The sequence below is a fragment of the Podarcis cretensis genome (genome assembly GCF_951804945.1).
Source record: "Podarcis cretensis genome assembly, chromosome: 8".
NCBI lineage: Eukaryota > Metazoa > Chordata > Lepidosauria > Squamata > Lacertidae > Podarcis > Podarcis cretensis.
Genome location: NC_137177.1, coordinates 3,036,055 through 3,057,417, shown reverse-complemented (window position 1 = coordinate 3,057,417; position 21,363 = coordinate 3,036,055). Strand labels below are relative to the sequence as shown.

Here is a 21,363-nt window from a genome sequence, read left to right as displayed (position 1 = left end):
GGGTCAGTGCTGGATTTTCGTACAGTGGTGCCCCGCAAGACGAATGCCTCGCAAGACGAAAAACTCGCTAGACGAAAGGGTTTTCCGTTTTCCGAGGTGCTTCGCAAGACGAATTTCCCTATGGGCTTGCTTCGCAAGACGAAAATGTCTTGCGGGTTAGCTTCCTTTTTCTTAAAGCCGTTAATACCCGGGGAATCCGCGCTCCGCAAGACGAAAAAATCGCAAGACGAAGCAACTCGCGGAACGAATTAATTTTGTCTTGCGAGGCACCACTGTATAAGCTAAACAAGCTTTAGTTTAGGGCTCCACTTTCTTGAGGGCCTCCAAAAAATTTAAAGGGGGGGGGGGAAAACCCCTGGATGTACATTTCCAAAATATAAGATAAAAAACAAATAAAATAAAAACCTACGTGCACCAACAGTGTTTTGTGTTGTGTAGGCTCCTATTTTGTGATGTGCAAATGCCTTGAGATACCTATGAGGTCCATAAATGACCATCTAGCATATATTCAACACACAAAAAAACAGGGACCATTTGTTGTTGACAAAGGACAGCTGGACATAGAAAGGGCCCCGTTACCTTCAGGAGCTGAGGGCCTCATCATACAAAAACAACAACAACATATTATTTATACCCCGCCCATCTGGCTGGCTTTCCCCAGCCACTCTGGGTGGCTTTCAACAAAATATTAAAATACAGTGGTCTGTTAAACATTAAAAGCTTCCCTAAACAAGGCTGCCTTCAGATGTCTTCTAATAGTTGTATATTTCCTTGACATCTGATGGGAGGGCGTTCTACAGGGTAGGCGCCACCACAGAGAAGGCCCTCTGCCTGGTTCCACGTAACCTCGCTTCTTGCAATGAGGGAACCACCAGAAGGCCCTCGGAGCTGGACCTCAGTGTCTGGGTAAAACGATGGGCGTGGAGACGCTCCTTCAGGTATACTGGACCGAGGCTGTTTAGGGCTTTAAAGGTCAGCACCAACACTTTGATTTGTGCTCAGAAACGTCCTGGGAGCCAATGTAGGTCTTTCAGGACTGGTGTTCTGTGGTCCCAGCGGCTGCTCCCAGTCACCAGTCTAGCTGCCGCATTCTGGCTTAGTTGTAGTTTCATCAAACCTCAATCTGGCCCTGCCCATATGCCTGAAATCCTGGAGAGCCCCTGCTTAGCCAGTATTAAGCTTAGCTGGAGTTCCTCTGCACATCTTGGATTAGGAAGGGAGAAGGTGTCTTCTGAAGCAGAAACCTTGACTTTCCCGGAGCGTTGAGCCCCGGCACCTCTTTGCTTGAGAAATCAAGCAGCGGAGATTGGCACATCCCACAGCCTCCTCCTCAAATAATGAATCGGAGGCTCTGGGAGACCCTCAGCGGGCTCGAGTGGAATGGAAATGGCACTGTCATTTCTTTTCTCCTCATGCATTTGCAATGTGCCAGTCCTTGCGACTTCAACAGTTAATAATAATAATAATAATAATAATAATAATAATAATAATAATATCTTTATTGTCATTGCCCCCTCTCGGGGACAACGAAATTACTTGGCTGCTCCATCCACCCAGGTAGGGCACTCCACACAAAATCAGAACAACTATAAAAACACTAATTAAAACAATACAGTATAATACAGCAAGGAAGATTAGATGACTTTCAAAGTCCAGGTTTCCCATTCAGGGCCAAGATCGCTCTGGAGAAGAAGCTGTTCTTGAGACGGCTCGTTCTTGTCTTCATCGTCCTGTATCTCCGTCCCGACGGCAGGAGCTCGAAGAGACAGTGAGCAGGATGCGATGGATCTTTTACTATGTCCAGTGCCTTCCTCTGGCACCTTGTGGCATAAATCTGCTCTAAGGTGGAGAGTGGGCAGCCAACAATGCTCTCTGCTGCCTTCACAACTCTGCACAGCCCCATCCTGTCCTGGGTAGTGCAGCTTCCGTACCACACACATAAGCCATAAGTGAGCACGCTCGCAATGGCACAGTGATAGAAGGCAAGCAGCAGTTTCTGCGGAGGATGGTTTTTCCTTAGGATTCTCAAAAAGTACAGTCTCTGCTGCGCCTTCTTCACAAGCCCCCTTGTGTTGACACTCCAGGACAGATCCTCTTGTAATTCAATACCCAAAAATCTGAACGTTGCGGCTAACTTAGCCATTCTTGCACTCTGCCTCAACAGTGGCTGTGCTGTGGTGGAACCCCTGGCTGTGGAGATGACTGGCGCCCGATTCCCTGAGAACTACAAAGCTCTTGGATTTGAAAAACAGCGACTTGGACACCGTCACAATACACTTGGAACGTCTCTCTGCGCGCGCCTGTCGCTGTCTGTGCGCAGAAAGATCCCCTTTAATCCTCTCCGTTTACAGGACGGCCCTGGTGTTAAATCTGCATCTTGAAGCCATCATTGAATTTATTTGTGTAATCTCCCGTTCACACATTTGCATGATGTGAGTGTACACATCTTTTAAAAATGCATTTAATTTATAACTCGATGGAAAGCGCCCGGGGTTGGGCGGCGCTTTTTTTTTATTATAAAGCATAAGACAACACGAAGGGGGAAGAATAACTCTCCATATTTTAATTTGTTATGTTGAGCAAAAACATGCGTATGCCTGCCAGCACCAAAACGTTATCCCGTATTAAGAGGGTTCGTCGTCTTCCTTGTCACTTGGCCCCAGAGGCAGTCACGGTCTTCGAAATTCAAGGCTTCAAGAAACCCTCACTACAAGGATCCAGTCTGCTGGAGTGAGCCCCCGACCAGGTGCCCTGGGAAAATAGGATGTTGCAGAAGATGTTGAGCATATGAAGCGAGCTGCGTTATATTAACTCAGACCAGCGTCTGCCCCAGCATCTACTACCCTGAATGATGGTGACTCAGGAAGGTCACAGGCAGGGGTCATAGGGTACAAGGCTGGGAGCCCACCAGTAGATGGCGCCATAGTAAATGACGGTATCCACATACAGGCATACCTCTTGTTACGTTTGCTTCAGGTTAAATCTTTTCAGGTTGCGTCCTGCAGCGACCTGGAAGTATGGGAAAGGGTTACTTCTGGGTTTCGCCACTCGCACATGCGCAGACGCTCAAAATGACGTCATGCGCATGCGCAGAAGCGGGTTGCGTTCTGCTCATGTTGCGAATGGGGCTCCGGAACAGACCCCGTTCGCAACCAGAGGTACCACTGTACACCCAAGTACAGTGGTCCCTTGGTTCTCAAACGCCTTGGCACTCAAACAACTTGGAACCCAAACACTGCAAATTCGGAAGTAAGTGTTCCGGTTTGTGAACGTTTTTTCGGAAGCCGAACGTGCTCCGTTTTGAGTGTTACACTTCCGACTTGAGTGCCACACTACTGTTTTGAGTGTTACTCTGAGGTCTCTATGTTTTTGCTATTTATTTTGCGTTTTTGTTTTTGTGGCTCTTTTTGTTTTGTGTTTGTGTGGAACCCAGTTCAGCTACTGATGGATTGATTGTGTGACTGCAGTACATTGTTTGTTGCTTTCATTTTATGGATCAATGGTCTCGTTAGATCGTAAAAAATCATGTTTAGTTGCTGTTTTAGGGGTTGTTTTTAAAAGTCTGGAACGGATTAATCCGTTTTGCATTACTTTCTATGGGAAAGCGTGGCTTGGTTTTGGAACACTTTGGTTTTGGAACGGACTTCTGGAATGGATTAAGTTTGAGAACCAAGGTACCACTGTAATGGCACCGCTCTGGCCAGGCCCTATCTGGAGTCCTGTGGACACCACAGTTTAAGAAGGGCATTGACAAGCTGAAACGTGGGCAGAGGAGGGCAACCAAAGTGACCGCGGGTCTGGAAGCCAAGATGCCAACAAAAGAAGAATGGCAAGAAAAACTGATGGAATATGGTGAAATGGCGAAGTTAACTGCAAAACTTAAGAGACAAGGATAATAGACATTTTTTTTTAAAAAAAAAAGACTAGGAACCATTTATGTTGCACCTACGGAAAAACTGTAAAGATGTGGACTCAGTAAACATTTACAATTAACAGCATAGAAATTAAAATGGGAAAATAGGAAAGTGCAAGAGGAAATATGAAAATAAGTAGGGTATAAAAATGCTAAGAATATAATAATACTTAAGTTAAAGACTGCATATTAAGAATAAAACAAGGAGGGGAAGCAAATATTCAAAGAACCAGAAAATGAAGTCGTGGAGAGGGGAAAGAGGGTTGGGGATTTATATCCTGTTTTGTTTTTGAGATAATGTTGACTGTGTTTGATTAAATAGTTTTTTATTGAGTTTTACAGATTTTAACAAAAACAAATAAAGCACAGATCTGGAAGCCAAGATGGGCTGGAATAGACTGAGGACTCTTCTGACTCTACAATCCTGTGGTTCTATGAGTCCAGCATTCAACAGAGGCATCGCCCCAGAACCTGCCTCCAGTGGAAAGGCATGTAATGGGAAAATCCGAGGGCTCCCTTGGACCAAAAAAAGACATCAACCAGGATCACTTGGAGCAAAACAGCAGCCTGTAGGCTTGGCCTTTATTGGATACTGTCACGACAGGACTCCCACCCACAACAAGATGAAGCAAAATGGAAGTCCAGAACAAAAGAAGACCCCAACTTTTATTACTTACTAATCCCCCAAACGGGACGCGGGTGGCGCTGTGGGTAAAACCTCAGTGCCTAGGACTTGCCGATCGTATGGTCGGCGGTTCGAATCCCTGCGGCGGGGTGAGCTCCCGTCTTTCGGTCCCAGCTCCTGCCCACCTAGCAGTTCGAAAGCACCCCTAAGTGCAAGTAGATAAATAGGTATCGCTTTATAGCAGGAAGGTAAACGGCGTTTCCGTGTGCTGCGCTGGTGCTGGCTCGCCAGAGCAGCGTCGTCACGCTGGCCAAGTGACCCGGAAGTGTCTCCGGACAGCGCTGGCCCCCGGCCTCTTAAGTGAGATGGGCGCACAACCCTAGAGTCGGACACGACTGGCCCATACGGGCAGGGGTACCTTTACCTTTTAATCCCCCAAACTACACCCCTCGGACTACATCACAACTACATCACAAAAAGGAGGGGTTGAGGGAGGAGTTGTGGTGGTAACCTGAGTGTCCTGTCACCTGGCTGGTTCCCCCTTTCCCCCTCCCCATGAGTACTTTCCAGGTGACAAAGGGGAGTTTGCAGTTTCCTGCCCCCAGAGGGAAGAGCTGATCATTGTCCCTTGTTCCAGTCCCTGTGCTGAATCCACTCCCATATGCAAGTTCTTTGTTTGTTTTTTTTAAATGATATTTATTAAAATTTTAAATTTTGCACATAAACAAAACAACAATACAAACACAAACAAAAACAAGTATAATTTCAATCTCTTTTTTTCTTGTTACAGATAGGTAGCCGTGTTGGTCTGCCATAGTCAAAACAAAATAAAAAAATTCCTTCCAGTAGCACCTTAAAGAGCTGTAAGACCTATTGCAGTCGTTAAGAGTCGTCAACAGGCTCATCACAGCTATCTGCCAATCACCCAATCCCACCACCCTTCTGAGTAATAGCCCTCCCCACCTTCTCACTATATAGAAGGGTCTGGTGACTTCTGTTTCAGTGTATCTGAAGAAGTGTGCATGCACACGAAAGCTCATACCAAGAACTAACTTAGTTGGTCTTTAAGGTGCTACTGGAAGGAATCTTTTTTTCTTGTGACTTACTTTCCCGAAGCAAGTTCTTTGTGATCTTGATGGTCTTCTGTCTAGCACCAACCCTGACTGTCTTCTGTCTAGGACCATCAGGGTTGGCATAGCAACTGGGCAGGGCTCCTGTGGATGTGCTGGTATGGTCAAGGGATTATGGCGGCCCTGTATCAAACCCATTTTGTAGTCCTTCCTTCATGGAGTAAAATAAAAGTGGAACAGTGCAAATCCAATGTATGGTTGATTTTCTATGAATTTATAACAGAAGCATAGCGTATGTAGTGTGTGTGCGTGTGTGTGTGTGGTTTGTACAAACTGAATGATGGGGGGGGGTTTCCTGCAACAGTAACAAAGATGACGGTGTATCTGAGCATGAACAAAGCGCATGAGCAGAATGGAGCGGAGGAGCTTGTGAGGCAGAAAGTGTGTCAGCCTGGGACGCCGGCAGCCCTCGCTTGCAAAGTTAAACCTCTCAAATGCCCCAGGACTAACTAGCCAGAAACTTGCGCAGAACAGGCACATTTTCGCCCGCAGAGTACCTGTTTTATTAAGAGCAACTGACAGGCCTATTATTCCCATCTCCCCGAGCTTCCTAATCAGACATGCTTTATACAGGATTATTTGGGTCTCGTGGAGCCAGCCTCTGTTTCTCTCTGTCTCTCCCCCCCCCCCTTGCCCCCAATGCACCACATTTCCCAGACAACCCATCTCATGCGCCTTGCTATGGACGCTGGGTTATTAATCCCACTCACGGCCTCTTCTCCCAGAGGCCAGCTTGGTGCAGCTGCCGATATTAAATTGGGAGGGATGGAGGGCAAGGCAAAGAGGAGGGATATCTCTTTAGAACTTAGCAATTATTTCCCTGGCTAGGAAAAGGGAGGGGAGAAGGGAGAAGAGGAGGAGGCTGGGAGGCAGAAAGGGGGGGGGGGTGTCCCAGGGCTGATGGGAGTTGTATGTATTTATCTATTACATTTCTCTTTTTTTATTCATTTTATAACACAAATTAAAAAAACAAAACAGAAAAGACAAACGGTACAAACAAATTCTTGACATATCCTTATTTTTCTAAACATTAAGTGGGCTTCGCCAAGTCCCACCTATCTGATTTTTGTTTTCATCTTTTAGCAGTTTAAAAAAGGTAAAGGGACCCCTGACCATTAGAGGTCCAGTCGTGGCCGACTCTGGGGTTGCGGCGCTCATCTCGCTTTACTGGCCGAGGGAGCCAGCGAACAGCTTCCGGGTCATGTGGCCAGCAGGACTAAGCCGCTTCTGGTGAACCAGAGCAGCGCACGGAAACACCGTTTAGCTTCCCGCCAGAGTGGTACCTGTTTATCTACGTGCTTTTGAACTGCTAGGTTGGCAGGAGCAGGGACCGAGCAACGGGAGCTCACCCCGTCACAGGGATTCGAACCGCTGACCTTCTGATCGGCAAGTCCTAGGCTCTGTGGTTTAACCCACAGCACCACCTGCGTCCCCTTCACGAGTTTACATATACAGTGGTACCTCGGGTTAAGTACTTAATTCGTTCCGGAGGTCCGTTCTTAACCTGAAACTGTTCTTAACCTGAAGCACCACTTTAGCTAATGGGGCCTCCTGCTGCTACTCCGCCACCGGAGCACAATTTCTGTTCTCATCCTGAAGCAAAGTTCTTAGCCTGAGGTAATATTTCTTGGTTAGCGGAGTCTGTAACCTGAAGTGTATGTAACCTGAAGCGTATGTAACCTGAAGCGTATGTAACCCGAGGTACCACTGCATCATAATTTCTAACCATCTCTTTTTAACCACACTTAAAATAACTTCACGTTTTATCACTTACAAATAATACTATTTTAAAATACCCTGTCTTCTACTTCTAACCCTACAGCCTATATCCACTTCCAAAGCTATTCTCAGATTTTAATATTAACATATTTTTTCAAATATTCCTTAAACTTTCAAATATTCCTTAAACAGTCTTCTTCCACCGTCTCTTCTCTCTGCTCTCCTGGTCAGTTTGGCAAGTTCCATATAGTCTATCTGTTACATTTCTCAAAGAGGAACTCAAGGTGTTGGCACACAGTCCTCTCGCTGCCCATTTGAGCTTCGCAACATCCCTGTGAGGTAGGCTTACTGGCCCAAGGTGAGCTTTACGGGTGAGTGGGGGTTCGGAGTCTGCTGTCTCCTGGGTCTCCAGTCCAGCGCTCTAACCACTATGCCACACTGTCAGTGAATGGCAAAGGCTGCTTTTATCTGCCGCTTTTTCTTCTCTGTAAAATTCCACACTCACCAGGGCGGCAGCTTTTGTTTTGAGTGGTGGAGTGTGTGTGTGTGTGTGTGTGTGTGTGTGTGTGTGTGTGAAAGAGCAATTTTCTGTTAAAGGATGGATGGCGGCTAACAGATTGAGGCTGAATCCTGACAAGACAGAAGTACTGTTTTTGGGGGGCAGGGGGCGGGCAGGTGTGGAGGATTCCCTGGTCCTGAATGGGGTAACTGTGCCCCTGAAGGACCAGGAGCGCAGCCTGGGAGTCATTCTGGACTCACAGCTGTCCATGGAGGTACAGGTCAAATCCTTGTCCAGGGCAGCTGTCTACCAGCTCCATCTGGTACGTAGGATGAGACCCTCCCTGCCCGCAGACTGTCTCGCCAGAGTGGTGCATGCTCTGGTTATCTCTTGCTTGGACTACTGCAATGCGCTCTACGTGGGGCTTCCTTTGAAGGTGAGCCGGAAACTACAACTAATCCAGAATGCGGCAGCCAGACTGGTGACTGGGAGCGGCCGCCGAGACCATATAACACTGGTCTTGAAAGACCTACATTGGCTCCCAGTACGTTTCCGAGCACAATTCAAAGTGTTGGTGCTGACCTTTCAAGCCCTAAACGGCCTCAAAGGCCCAGTATACCCAAAAAAGCGTCTCCACTCCCCATCATTCTGCCCGGACACTGAGGTCCAGCGCCGAGGGCCTTCTGGCGGTTCCCTCGCTGTGAGAAGCCAAGTTACAGGGAACCAGGCACAGGGCCTTCTCGGTAGTGGCGCCCTCTCTGTGGAACACCCTCCCACCAGATGTCAAAGAGAACAACAACTACCAGACTTTTAGAAGACATCTGAAGACAGCCCTGTTTAGGGAAGCTTTTAATGTTTGATGTATTACAGTATTTTAATATTTTTTTGGAAGCCGCCCAGAGTGGCTGGGTATAAATAATAAATTATTATTATTATTATTATTATTATTATTATTATTAAATGACACAGGTCAAAGCAGCGCTGGAGGTGTCCCCAGCTGGCAGCAGCTTCAGACCAAACACATTCACTACTGGCCCAATCGCCTTGCAGTTACCATCACTTTGCTGTGCATAACACTGTGCAATCTTTTTTTTCCCCCAATGCAAAAAAATTAGACAAAACTTTATTTGCAGCTTTGAGTGGGAGTGCGTCCATATGCAAACTCTCCTACACTTCCTGTTCCTTGAGATGGCAGGGAAAATTCATTAACACAGAGGCAAGTGAAGGATGCTGGTATATGGTCCCCAGATCTGAATAGCAAGGTGGATAAGAACCTAAATCCACTTAGTCCAGCATCCGAGTCCATCACAGTCTCCTGTGGGAGGAAATCCCTCACTTTAGCTATCCACTGCGTGAAGAAATCCTATCGTTTATCTGTCCTAGATATACAGAATTTGGCTTCTTTACAATAAGTGAGCTTGATAAAAAAATGGATATATTTTTTTCGTTTCCCAATATGCACGCAGAGCGTATTGGAAGCAAAGAAGCCTTCTTGCAACAGATTTCCCAGGGAGCAATATACCGAAACACACCCCCTGCCCAGTTCCTGCTAACTTTCATGCAAGAAGTTTTCTGCTCAGCTTCTTCCATTCAGCTCAGATGCAAATTGCCTTCCTCTCATCTGGAGAAGCAATCTGCGCTGGGGATCTCATTTCAAGCAACAGAGAGAGGTCCTCAGCTATCAGGAGAACGGCTCTCCTGTCGTTAATTCCCAGTACTTCTTCACACAGAACATAGTTAAACTATGGAACTCACTGCCACAGTGCTGGTTGGCCTTGAACTTGGATGGCTTTTATGGAGGAGGAGAAAAAATCACGGAGGGGACGGCTGACGATGGCTCCTAGCCAGGATGGCTCTGTTCTGCCTCCACGGTCAGAGGCAGCGATGCTTCTGAATTCTGGCTGCAGGAAATCACAGGAGAGAAGAGTTGGGCTCAAATCCTGCTTTCTGGTTCCCCGCAGCCATGGTGATAAGAGGATGCTAGATTAGGTGGGCCTTGGTCTAATCCAGGGGTCAGCAAACTTTTTCAGCAGGGGGCCAGTCCACAGTCCCTCACACCTTGTGGGGGCCCAGACTATATTTGGGGGAGAAAAAGACTGAATTCCTCTGCCCCACAAATAACCCAGAGATGCATTTTAAATAAAAGCACACATTCTAATCATGTGAAAACACCAGGCAGGCCCACAAATAATCCGGAGATGCATTTTGAATAAAAGGGCACATTCTACTCTTGTAAAAACACGCTGATTCCCGGACTGTCCGAAGGCCGGATTGAGAAGGTGATTGGGCCGGATCTGGCCCCCGGGCCTTAGTTTGCCTACCCATGGTCTAATCCATCATGCTCTTTTTATTTTCTTATGAGCTCCCACCCCAGAGATCCTTTTTACGATTAAGGAATATTCCTGGGACTTTCTGCAAGCGAAGCCTGCTTCCCTGCTGAGCTAAGCTAAGCTGATCCCTGATTCTGACGAATATTCCCATGTAGGGGGAGGCAGAAGACAGACCCCCCCCACGTGATGACGCCGTTAGGACGTTGCAGGTTTCAATGCCCAAATAAAATTGGATGCTTCAGATAAGACCCACTGTCTTTATGCTAGCAAGCTTCTGAGCTACACAGAACCACACCCTCTTTCCCATTTCTGTGCCACATACAGGTTTCGGCCAGGAGCTCGGGGGGAGGGGGAGGGAGAGGAACTATTAATATCTTTGCTGAGCCAGCTGGCCAGGCTTAATCCTGGCGTGAAGTGCTGCTCCCCCAAATCTAAACAAAAACTGGGTTACTGCCATGGCTGAGTTCCTTCACTTTGGGAAGAAAAGCAGGAGGGCGGGCAGAAGAGGCCTCATCCTGCATTTCTGGAAGGAGATGCTGGGGAAACTACGCTGCTTATAAATCTGTTGCCGTAGAGCAGCGGTCAGGGAGAGGACAGCTCAGATCTCAGGGCTGAAAGTTAGAATCATAGAATTGTAGATTTGGAAAGCTGTTGAGTTTTTTTCCCTTTTATTTTAGGAAACCACCAAAATTTTGAGCTTTTTCAGACCTCCACTGAAAATTGTGATTTTAAGCCATGGGTAGGCAAACTAAGGCCCGGGGGGCTGGATCCGGCCCAATTGCCTTCCAAATCCAGCCCGTGGACGGTCCGGGAATCAGCGTGTTTTTACATGAGTAGAATGTGTCCTTTTATTTAAAATGCATCTCTGGGTTTTTTTTGTGGGGCTTAGGAATTCGTTCTCCCCCCCAAAAAAAGAAATATAGTTCGGCCCCCCACAAGGTCTGAGGGACACTGGACCGGCCCCCTGCTGAAAAAGTTTGCTGACCCCTGTTTTAAGCTGTTTCCGGTGCTTTTTCCATTGCATTGACATACATCCGGGGACATTTTGCCAATTTGGTAAAATCTTCCTGATGCCATTTTTACACAGAAAAGCAAGACATGTCAGGAATGGCAAGCCTAGCCTGGGTGAATTTTTGCATAGAAAGAGCCAGTGTAGTGTAGTGGTTCAAGTGTTGGACTAGGGCCTGGGAGAGGCCAGAGTTCAAATCCCGCCACTTGACCATGAAACTCGCTGGAGGTGACCTTGAGGGTTAGAAGAGGGTCTAACCCTCTTGTGGGCTTTAAATGAGGAGAAGCATGCATTCTACCTTGAGCTCCTGGGAGGAAAATATGGGCTATTTCAATGGCTGCAGGTTCTTGTGCTCATGTTTGCTCAAAGGTTTCTCTGTCTGGTTGGCTGCTGTGAGACCAAGATGCTGATCCATCTACTTATATCATGTTCTTATGTAAGTTAAATTGTTCCTAATGCTCCTAATGCTAGCACATTTGCAAAGCTAAGCAGGGTCCGGTCTGGTTTCAAGCTGGATGGGAGACCATGTGTTGAGATTCTTGTATGGCAGGGGGTTGGACTAGATGACCCTAGAGGTCCCTCCTATTCTATTATTCTAACATTGTGTTTCAATAACCCGCTCTGGGACCTTTGTTGTTTAGTCTTGTCTGACTCTTCGTGACCCCCTGGACCAGAGCACGCCAGGCACTCCTATCTTCCACTGCCTCCCGCAGTTTGGTCAAACTCATGCTGGTAGCTTCGAGAACACTGTCCCACCATCTCGTCCTCTGTCGTCCCCTTCTCCTTGTGCCCTCCATCTTTCCCAACATCAGGGTCTTTTCCAGGGAGTCTTCTCTTCTCACGAGGTGGCCAAAGTCTTGGAGCCTCAGCTTCAGGATCTGTCCTTCCAGTGAACACTCAGCAGCGGCGTAGCATGGGTTGTCAGCACCCGGGGCAAGGCAAGTAATTTGCGCCCCCTAACCCGGGGCAAGGCAAGTAATTTGCACCCCCTAACCCGGGGCAAGGCAAGTAATTTGCGCCCCCTAACCCGGGGCAAGGCAAGTAATTTGCGCCCCTAACCCCTAACCTGCCGCCGCTGCCAGCTTCTTCTTGCTGCTGCCTGGGCTGGGGTATTTACGGTAAGGTAGCCACGGCGGCGGCGGTGGGTCCGTGTCAGGTGATCTGAGACGAGTTGCCGCTGGCGCTGCTGCCCAAACGACGCCGCTTGTCCAGAGGAGGAGGAGGGCAGAGAGGCAAGGAAAATGCAACATGGCCCAGCAGCTGCAGCAGCAGCAGTGGCGGCGGTGGGGCTGTGAGGAGGGGTTGCCTGGCGCGCCCTCCGCGGTCCTGACGCGCGGGGACCGCGGCGAGCGCTGAGAGCCACTGCCTGCCGGACGCCTTCAGCCCGGACGCGCGCACAGCTCGTCGGTTCCGCGAGACATGGGGCTCTGCTACAGCTTGCGCCCGAGGCTCTTCGGCGACTCCGGAGGCGGCGAGCGCGCCCACCCCAGATGTTGCGCCCGGTGCGGCCGGCCCCCCTGCACCCCCCACGCTACGCCACTGGCACTCAGGGCTGATTTCCTTCAGGATGGAGAGGTTTGACCTTCTTGCAGTCCGTGGGACTCTCAAGAGTCTCCTCCAGCACCATGATTCAAAAGCATCCATTCTTTGGCGATCAGCCTTCTTTGTGGTCCAGCTCTCACTTCCATACATCACTACTGGGAAAACCAGAGCTTTAACTATAGGAACCTTTGTTGGCAAGGTTGATGTCTCTTGGCAGGAATACTGGAGTGGCTTGCCGGCTCCTGCTCCAGGTGGATCACCTTTGGTCAAAACTCTCCACTATGACCTGTCCACCTTGGGTGGCCCTGCACGGCAGAGCTCACAGCTTCTCTGAGTTCTTCAAGCCCCTTCGCCACGGCAAGGCAGTGATCCATGAAGGGGTATGCGACCTTAGGGAAAAGAAACGCGGCAACCAGTCTGTCCTGGGTGCCAGTGAGCGTGCGAGCGAGCCAGCCACCATCAGGGGCAGCAAGCCCCCTAACCTGGGTGGGGCTTCTGCTGCGCCTTTAAGAGCCGGCGGGGCGGGGCGCCCGGTGCCTGGTCCGGAGCCCAGAAGCCGCCCTGCTTGTTCGCCGGCGCAAGCCAGAAGGAGGCGCTCCCTGAAGGCGCGGCTTCTGGCGCCGGGCATCCTGGGCCAGGGAGCCCGCGCCGGGTCTTGCAGGCTGCCGACTCCGGCCCTCTCCATCTGCCCTCGGCGGGGCCATCCTGCCGGCGCGCTCCCTGCATCCCTCTCTCCATCCCCCGCATCTGGTACCCATCGCCTGGCAACCTGCATCCTCCATCCTCTGCGGATGCTCCGCTCTTGCCCCGCCGACCTCGAGCCCTAGAACCGCCGGGATTTTTTTCCTCTTCCCTGCTCGGGGGGCTTTCTTCACATGCAGCGCCCGGAGGAGAGGGGCTCGCCGCTGTATCCCCCCACCCCGCTCCAAGCTGCGATGCCCACGGTGGGCGTGGGCCGCCCATCCCCCAACGGAGCCCTCTTTGGCTTCTAGAGAGATCTGCAAGGGCGATAGTGGAGCGGCGCTGTGGAGAGGGGGCAGAGGACAGGAGAACCCCCCGGGGGACGCGCACCCCGTGCAATATTAACTCTTTGTCCTCCGCCGCGCAGGGATTGCAGACTGGAGAGATGGTGGTCGCCGCTGGTTGATTTTATTATCCATTAAACGTGCGCGTATATCTTCTCTGCTATCCGGGGCTGGTAACCTAACGAGAGAAAAAAGGTGTTTTCTGGGGGTCCCCTGGATGGCCGCTGCCTTTGCGAAGAGAAACCTCTGGACAGTTTTGCAAGCTCCACGCCCTGGTGGAGAGAGAGAGATCGAGAGAAAGAGAGAGAGGTCCCTTCCCCCATCTCCATCTTCCTCATTGGAGACCAGCTGAAGGAAAGCAGAAGGATCCCCTCCGTCGGATGGCTCCCAGCGCTTGAGGATCGCTTCCGAAAGGTGAACCCAGGAAGATCCTGCAGGAAGGAGATGGGCTTTCCGCTTTGTTCTGGACAGCATCGTTTCAGGATGTGAAGCGACGGGCACCTCTCCTGGCGCAGCGGCGGCGGCGGCGGCGAGAAGACCGCTGCCTGGGGACCTCCAGCCCATCTTTTGCACCGAGAGCCTGGCAGAAGGCAGCGAGGCTGGCGCGGTGGGTTTCGAACTCCCCTCTCTCCGCTCTGTAGCTCTACAGATCTTATTTCATCGCAGGGGGTTTTGGCCAACCGGGGTGCTAATGGGCACGCTGCCTGGCGTCCCTGGCGGTGCAGTGCTCTCCTCCGAACGGGCACATCGGTTTCCCCGATGGGAGCCGGGCTCCCAGTTCTAGGGACTTGGAGGAACTGGGATGGATGGTGGAGCAGCTGCCCTAGGAACCGGCCGCCGTGGGGAGTGAACCCCAACGCCTATGGGTCCCTGGAGCTGCAGAGCAAGGTACGTTGCTGGGCTGTCGGGGCTTCTTGGCACCCAGAGACTCCTCCGGAGATTTGGGGCGGAAGGCGACCTGTCTGGGATCCCGAGGGAGCTGGGTGGAGTATTGGCTCTGGAGGCAATGTTGTAAAGAAATAAAAATAAAAAATATTTGTAGCATGCTCTGCCTTGTGGGTCTTACAAAACCTTGCCCAAATAGAAATCTATGTTGCTAAAGAGCTCTCAGTTGCATCTATCGGCTAGAAACATTTGGGGGGGGGGTGGATTTGTGATAAGATTTGGTTTTTTTGGTTTTTATTTTTTGAGGAGTTGGAGGAAGAACCAGGATTTTAACCAGATAAAGGTGGTTTTTCTGAGCATGTGCAGAGTGCATTTGTTTTGCCGCTGGATTCCTGTGCCTACTGAGGCCTCGCCCGACTTTGGCCATTTTTTAAAAAAAAAATCTGGAAGAAGAGGAAGACGTAGAGCATGTGCAGAGTGCCTTTCCCCATCACGGCTCAGTTATCCTTGCAAGGGCCATGGGAAGTGATGGGGAAATCTTATACCACCTCATCCCTTCCTGTCCCCTTGATTTTCTTTTCGCAGTCCATCCCCCGCCTTCCTGCCCTGTTCATTAAAAACAGAATTATTCTAATCTACTCTTTCACGATGGGTGTGTGTGTCACACACACTAAGGAGACGGATCAGTGGAGATTAAAATAAAAGAAAATTGGACACAAATAAGAACTCTCCCAATGGCCATCAAACCCTTGGCTCCCGAGGATGATATTGCTATAAGATTACTATGGGATGTCATTTGCATGCCCAAGTGCTTTACAGCGACTGTCTTCTTAACAAAGAGGAGTGATTAAGATGCTTTAGAGATCAACCCCCCCCGCCGTAAAATGGGGGGTTTTAATTATTGAACTCTTGGGTTTTGTTGTGAGATCATTTCTTCAAAGCCCTTTGAGCGAGGCGATGGGAGCGCACAGTGATTCATAATAATATGATCTCCCCTTTTTGTGGCTGCCTCGCCCAGCGTGCGCTCCCAGAGAGAAGTTGCTTTGCCCCCTTTTAAAACAAGCTAGAAGGGAAAACATCGCTTCCTCCGGACTGTGAAATTGCACTGCCCCCCCACTGCGTGGGGTGAACCCCCAAAACCCTTTCAGTGTGGGAGTGACGTGTGTATGTGTTTGCGCCTTGCCCTTCCTGGCACCCCGAAATTCGCTGCCCACTCTTGCCGGAGTTGCTAGGAGAGCTGAGCCAATGAAGCGAGATTAAGGAAATTGACGAGATTTCAGGAGCGTGCTGTATATCTGTGTGATATAAGGTGTGGCAAGTGACTGAAAGGGTTTCCCCCCCTGTTCCTGAGCCCAGGTTTCCATCTCGCAGCTTCGTTTGGATGGCTCCAACTCTATTTCTCCCACAAACACTGATTTTTTTTTAATTTCAGCCATTTGGGACCTGGTGACTTTTGCATTATTAATAATAATAATAATAATAATAATAATAATAATAATTTTTTATTTATACCCCGCCCTCCCCAGCCAAGGCCGGGCTCAGAGCGGCTTACAAGCAATAATAAAAACAAGATGAATGATTACAAACTTAAAAACAAAAATAAAATACAACATTAAAATAATGGAACATTAAAATATTAAAATGTAGCCTCATCGCAGGAGGAGAAGGAAAAGAAAATTATTATTATTATTATTATTATTATTATTATTATTATCCCACCCTTCATCCTAAAGTCTCAGGATGGGTTGCAACGATAAAACACAATATTTAAAAGAGTTTAAAACAGTGGGGTGTAGTGGTTAGCGTGTTGGAGTAGGAGCTGGGAGACCAGGGTTCAAATCTCCCACAAGACATGAGTGGCTGTGACCCTGTATGTGTGTGTGTGTGTGTGTGTGTGTGTGTGTGTGCAATGACTGCCTCTCAGCTGACCCTCCTGCACAAGGTTGTTAAATAAAGAGGAGAACTATATATTACATCACCTTGAACTCATGGGAGAAAAAAGGATATGAATGCAACCAACAAATAAATAATAATAAACTTGCAATCACAAAAATCAGGCGGGTCCTAAAAATATACACCCCAAGTGTCTAAAGCCAGGGCGAAGGGGCTTGCAATTTCCATCCCCAATCCCAAATTTCCTACAAGCAGAGGGCAAGAATCTTGGGCTGTAAGTATTTTGGGAATGTACGCTGTTGAGCAGCTAGTTTAAGGCAGGCTTTGCTAATCTGGTGCCATCCAGATGTTCTGGGCAACAAACTCCTGTAAACTGCTGGGAGTTGTAGCGCACAATATCTGGAGGGTGCCAGGTTGGCAAACGATGGGTTAAGAGAAGAGGCTCCCTGGTTCTTTCCTCTGACAGGGACAAGAGGGTATAGGGCAGTGTTTCCCAAACTTGGTTTCTCCAGCTGTTTAGGGACTACAATTCCCATCATCCCTGACCATTGCTCTTGTAACTAGGGATGATGGGAGTTGTAGTCCAAAAAAAGCCAGAGACCCAAGTATGAGAAGCATTTGTATAGGGACACAATCCAAACGTCTTCGTTCTGGGCTGCAGCACACCTCGAGTTGGGAATCTGGGGTATCCAGTGGCGATCCTCTCCAGATGTTGTGGGGGGCTCCCATCACCCTGACAATTAGCCACAGGCTGATGGGAATTGTAGTCCAGAATATCCAAAGGGTTGGCTACCCATGGAGTGGATAGGGAATATCCATTTGTTTCTCTTTCATTTCCTTTCTCAAGTCTCTAGTCCTCAAGAAAGGCGGAAAGAAGTTTAGGGGTCCGCACTGAGCACGGACTTGGAACTTTTTTCGCAGAACATGTGAACTTTCCCCCAAAGTGTTTGTGTCATTGCCCCCCCCCCCCGCACCAGAAATAGTCATTCTGCAAGAGGCAGGCAGAAACATTCAAGCGGTAAAGGGGTAAAGGGGTTTTGAACCCTTCCCTGACCCTCTTTTTTGGGGGGGTGTTTGCTTCTCCTGCCCCCCCCTTGTCCCATGCCCTTGTTTCACTTGCTAATGTGAGCTAAATAAATTCTGCAACAAACAAACAAACAAACAAGCCCAAAGCCTTGCAATATTAATACGTCATGTAAATTAATGCTGTTTTGCATAAATTAGTTGGAGCGGAGCGAATCTGGACTTTCTCTGAGCAGAAATCCGAGTGTAGCGTATGCATTATGGATTCAGTAACCCGCAAGTTGTTTTCCTCAGCGGAGCTCTGAACAAGCTCTGTGTCTCATTTTGCACAACAGACCCAAAGAGAGAGTCGTTCTTTATTCCCCCCTGCCTTGCAGCTTGGCTTACTTGTTCGAGTTACCTCATCAACGAAAGACCAAAACTGCAGAGAGAATACAGAACTCTTTATTGCAGCAGAATAAAGATCATATATTTATTCAAGCATCCTGTTAACAGATCTGATATAGGCCACATTGTACGCAAGGTGTTTCAGCGTGAGCCAAACCAGCTTCCTTTTGCATGAGGTTTTCATCAGCTGCTTAATGCAACGTTAGGAAACACAGCAAACCTGTACAAATAAAATAAAAATAAATGAAGGACATGTTAAGGTCAGCGCTTCTGAAGTTATCAGCCAACCGTACATCAAAAGTGGCAAACTAAATATTCACCAACAGGCCTTGACATCTGGCGCATAAAATTTTAAAGGAGGCAGGCAAAACGATTCGCTTCAAATCTACATTCTCAACAGCTGCCCAGGGTAGATAAACTGACAATTGTCAGTAATAACCAATTAAATTCGCATCTACTCTCTGAAGCCCCCAAAGAGTTTTGGGGAGAGAGGGAGGTTGGATTAGATAGGGCGTGGTGAACTTTTGGCCCTCTGGGTGTTGCCAGACTACAACTCCCATGACGACTGGCCGTGCATGCTGGGGCTGATGGGAATTGAAGTTTAGTAGCTGCTGGAGGGTGACACCTAGATTTGACCTCGGAGCCCCAACCTTCAACTCAGTTATGCATTTGGGAACCCCTCTGCCCTGTGGAACTCCCTCCCACCAGATGTCAAGGAAATAAACAACTCTCTGACTTTTAGAAGAAATCTGAAGGCAGCCCTGTTTAGGGAAGTTTTTAATATTTGATGTTTTATTCTGTTTTTAATCTGTTGGGAGCCGACCAGAGTGGCTGGGGAAATCCGGCCAGATGGGATGATGATGATGATTATCCCGACTAAACATTAGGAGTTACTTTCTGAGAGCAAGAGCCGTTTGAGAGGGAAACAGATCCCTTAGGAAGTTGGTGTAATCTCTTTCATTGGAGGCTAGATAGCTGCTTGCCAGGGAGGCATTCGCTGTGATTCCTGCATGGCAGGGGTTGGACTAGATGACCCCTGGGCGACCCTTTCCACCTCTTCAATTATATGATTAAATTAGAAAAAAATGAATCATGAAGGCTGGACGTGGTGCAAGGAAATCAGGACAAATTCTCAATAAACCGGCCATCTGGAGGAGCCCCTGCTCCAAGTGGCCCAGCCAAACGCCCCCTGCATTGCAGCGGGTTGGGCTAGATGATCTTTGGGTGTTTTTTCTGTTAACGGAGAAATCTAAGGGCTCTCTTGGCCAAAAAAACAAGGACACCAGCCCGGAATACCAGAGCAAAACAGCGGCCAGTAGGCTTGGTCTTTATTGAAGACCGTAGCAACAGGACTCCCACCTGCCACCAGGTGGAACAAGATGGAAGCACCGAACAAAAGAGAACCCAAACTTTTATTAGCTGCTAATCCCCATGTTACACCTCCCATACATCATGGTTACATCATGAAAGGGGAGGTCTGGTGGCAGGAATCTGAGCATCCCGGACCCTGCCCCATGGTTCCCCTTGCCCTCCACCAAACACCCATCAAGTGGAACAAAAGAGATCTTTACATTTCCCTGTTTCCCAGCCAAGTTCATCACACCGTTTGTCTTCATCTGGGTTTGGTATTTCTGGAATGGCTACCTGTCTGGCACTCAGGTGTCAGGATGCCAGGGATTATCACTCAGGCAGAGAGGCTGCTGAGTAGCTGAGCTCACATGTCTAGATGAATTTCTGAAGTTTTCCCAGTGAGCCAGTACATAGATCCATTGATCAGTGAATTCTTACATTTGGTATTCTGCAGCAGAGGCCCTTTGAATAGACAGGAAGAAACTGTGATGAAGTGTTTTATGGGGACAAGTCACAAAAGTGATTGTGCTGGTTTTGGTAGTGGGCTGCATGTGCAGGATATCTGCTGGAGGGGCAACCCCCCCCCAACCTATACATAATTTCCTGCAACATTTCCAAGTCTAGAATTCTATGATTGGTCAGGTAGCCTTTAATCGCTCAGAGCTCCCAAATAGGAGGAGGAGGAGGCCTAAAGTGAAAAAGAAAAAAAAAAGCAAGGAGGGGTGTGCCCTAATTCTGAACCTAATTGTGTCTCATCCCCCCCCCCCCAGCCTCCCCTCATCTCGCTTTTGCCCGCAAGGCTCGAGTCATCAGAACAGGCTGTCTGTAGCTGGAGGCATTGCTCATAATGATTGCTGTTGGCTCTGAAATTAATGACAGCAGGTGGGGGTGCGGGCGGGGGGGGGGAAAGGGCAGTCATCCAACCTCCCAAACGAAGCGCTGGGATCCTGGCAAAAGCAATTTGCTACCAGGGGAGGAGGAGGAGGAGACCAGTGGGCCTTAATGCCAGTTGACTCAGCTCTCTCCCTCCACGATGAGCCCCAGCCTTGGCCTGGCTCAATGGGGTGCCCTCGACGTGGGTCGGCGTTTGGTCCCAGGTGCACCAAAGCACCATGTTCATAAGGTTTGCCCCCTGCCTGCCCGCCCACCCAAGCAGATGTTGTATCTGGCCATGGTGACGCATGCCTTAGTTAGCTCCCGGTTGGGCTACTACAACACGCTTGGAGGTGGGCTGTCTTTGAAAAGTGTTCAGGAGCTCCAGCTGCTCCTGAAAGCGGCAGCCAGACCTCTGAATGGGATCGGTTACGTGAAGAAGTGGAGGCAGTGAGAGATTTCACTTTCTTGGGTTCCACGATAACTGCAGATGGTGACAGCAGCCACGAAATTAAAAGACTCTTGGGAGAAAAGTGATGACAAACCTAGACAGCATCTCATCCTCTGTCGTCCCCTTCTCCTTGTGCCCCCCATCTTTCCCAATATCAGGGTCTTTTCCAGGGAGTCTTCTTTTCCGTATAGTTAAAGCTATGGTTTTTCCAGTAGTGATGTATGGAAGTGAGAGCTGGATCATAAAGAAGGCTGATCGCCAAAGAATTGATGCTTTTGAATTCTGGTGCTGGAGGAGACTCTTGAGAGTCCCATGGACTACAAGAAGATCAGACCTCTCCATTCTGAAGGAAATCAGCCCTGAGTGCTCACTGGAAGGACAGATCCTGAAGCTGAGGCTCCAAGACTTTGGCCACCTGATGAGAAGAGAAGACTCCCTGGAAAAGACCCTAATGTTGGGAAAGATGGAGGGCACAAGGAGAAGGGGATGACAGAGGACGAGATGGTGGGACAGTGTTCTTGAAGCTACCAGCATGAGTTTGACCAAACTGCAGGAGGCAGTGGAAGACAGGAGAGTCGGACACCACTAAACAACAAAACAACAACAAGGACCTTTTCTGTTATCGACACCAAGCTGACAAGTCAGTAGTTATCTGGGTCTCCTTTTTTCCTCCTTTTGAAGATGGGGACAACATTTACCTGCCTCCAGT

At 48.9% G+C, this 21,363-nt stretch overlaps 1 protein-coding gene and 1 long non-coding RNA gene across 2 annotated transcripts in view; one reads left to right on the top strand and one right to left on the bottom strand.

Annotated features, from left to right (window-relative positions):
• Positions 1–1,481: 1,481 nt before the first annotated feature.
• LOC307222613 lies at positions 1,482–2,119 on the bottom strand. The gene is made up of 2 exons (XR_013841815.1): positions 1,585–2,119; positions 1,482–1,543 (listed from the first exon to the last, which is right to left on the bottom strand). It is a non-coding gene; the product is annotated as an uncharacterized lncRNA (long non-coding RNA).
• An 11,628-nt stretch (positions 2,120–13,747) lies between these two features.
• LOC307221149 (leucine-rich repeat and fibronectin type III domain-containing protein 1-like protein) overlaps positions 13,748–21,363 on the top strand; it is a 71,993-nt gene continuing 64,377 nt past the window's right edge. The window contains exon 1 of the mRNA XM_079985459.1: positions 13,748–14,680. The gene's annotated coding sequence lies outside the window, so the exon portion shown is untranslated. The remainder of the gene's footprint in view (positions 14,681–21,363) is intronic.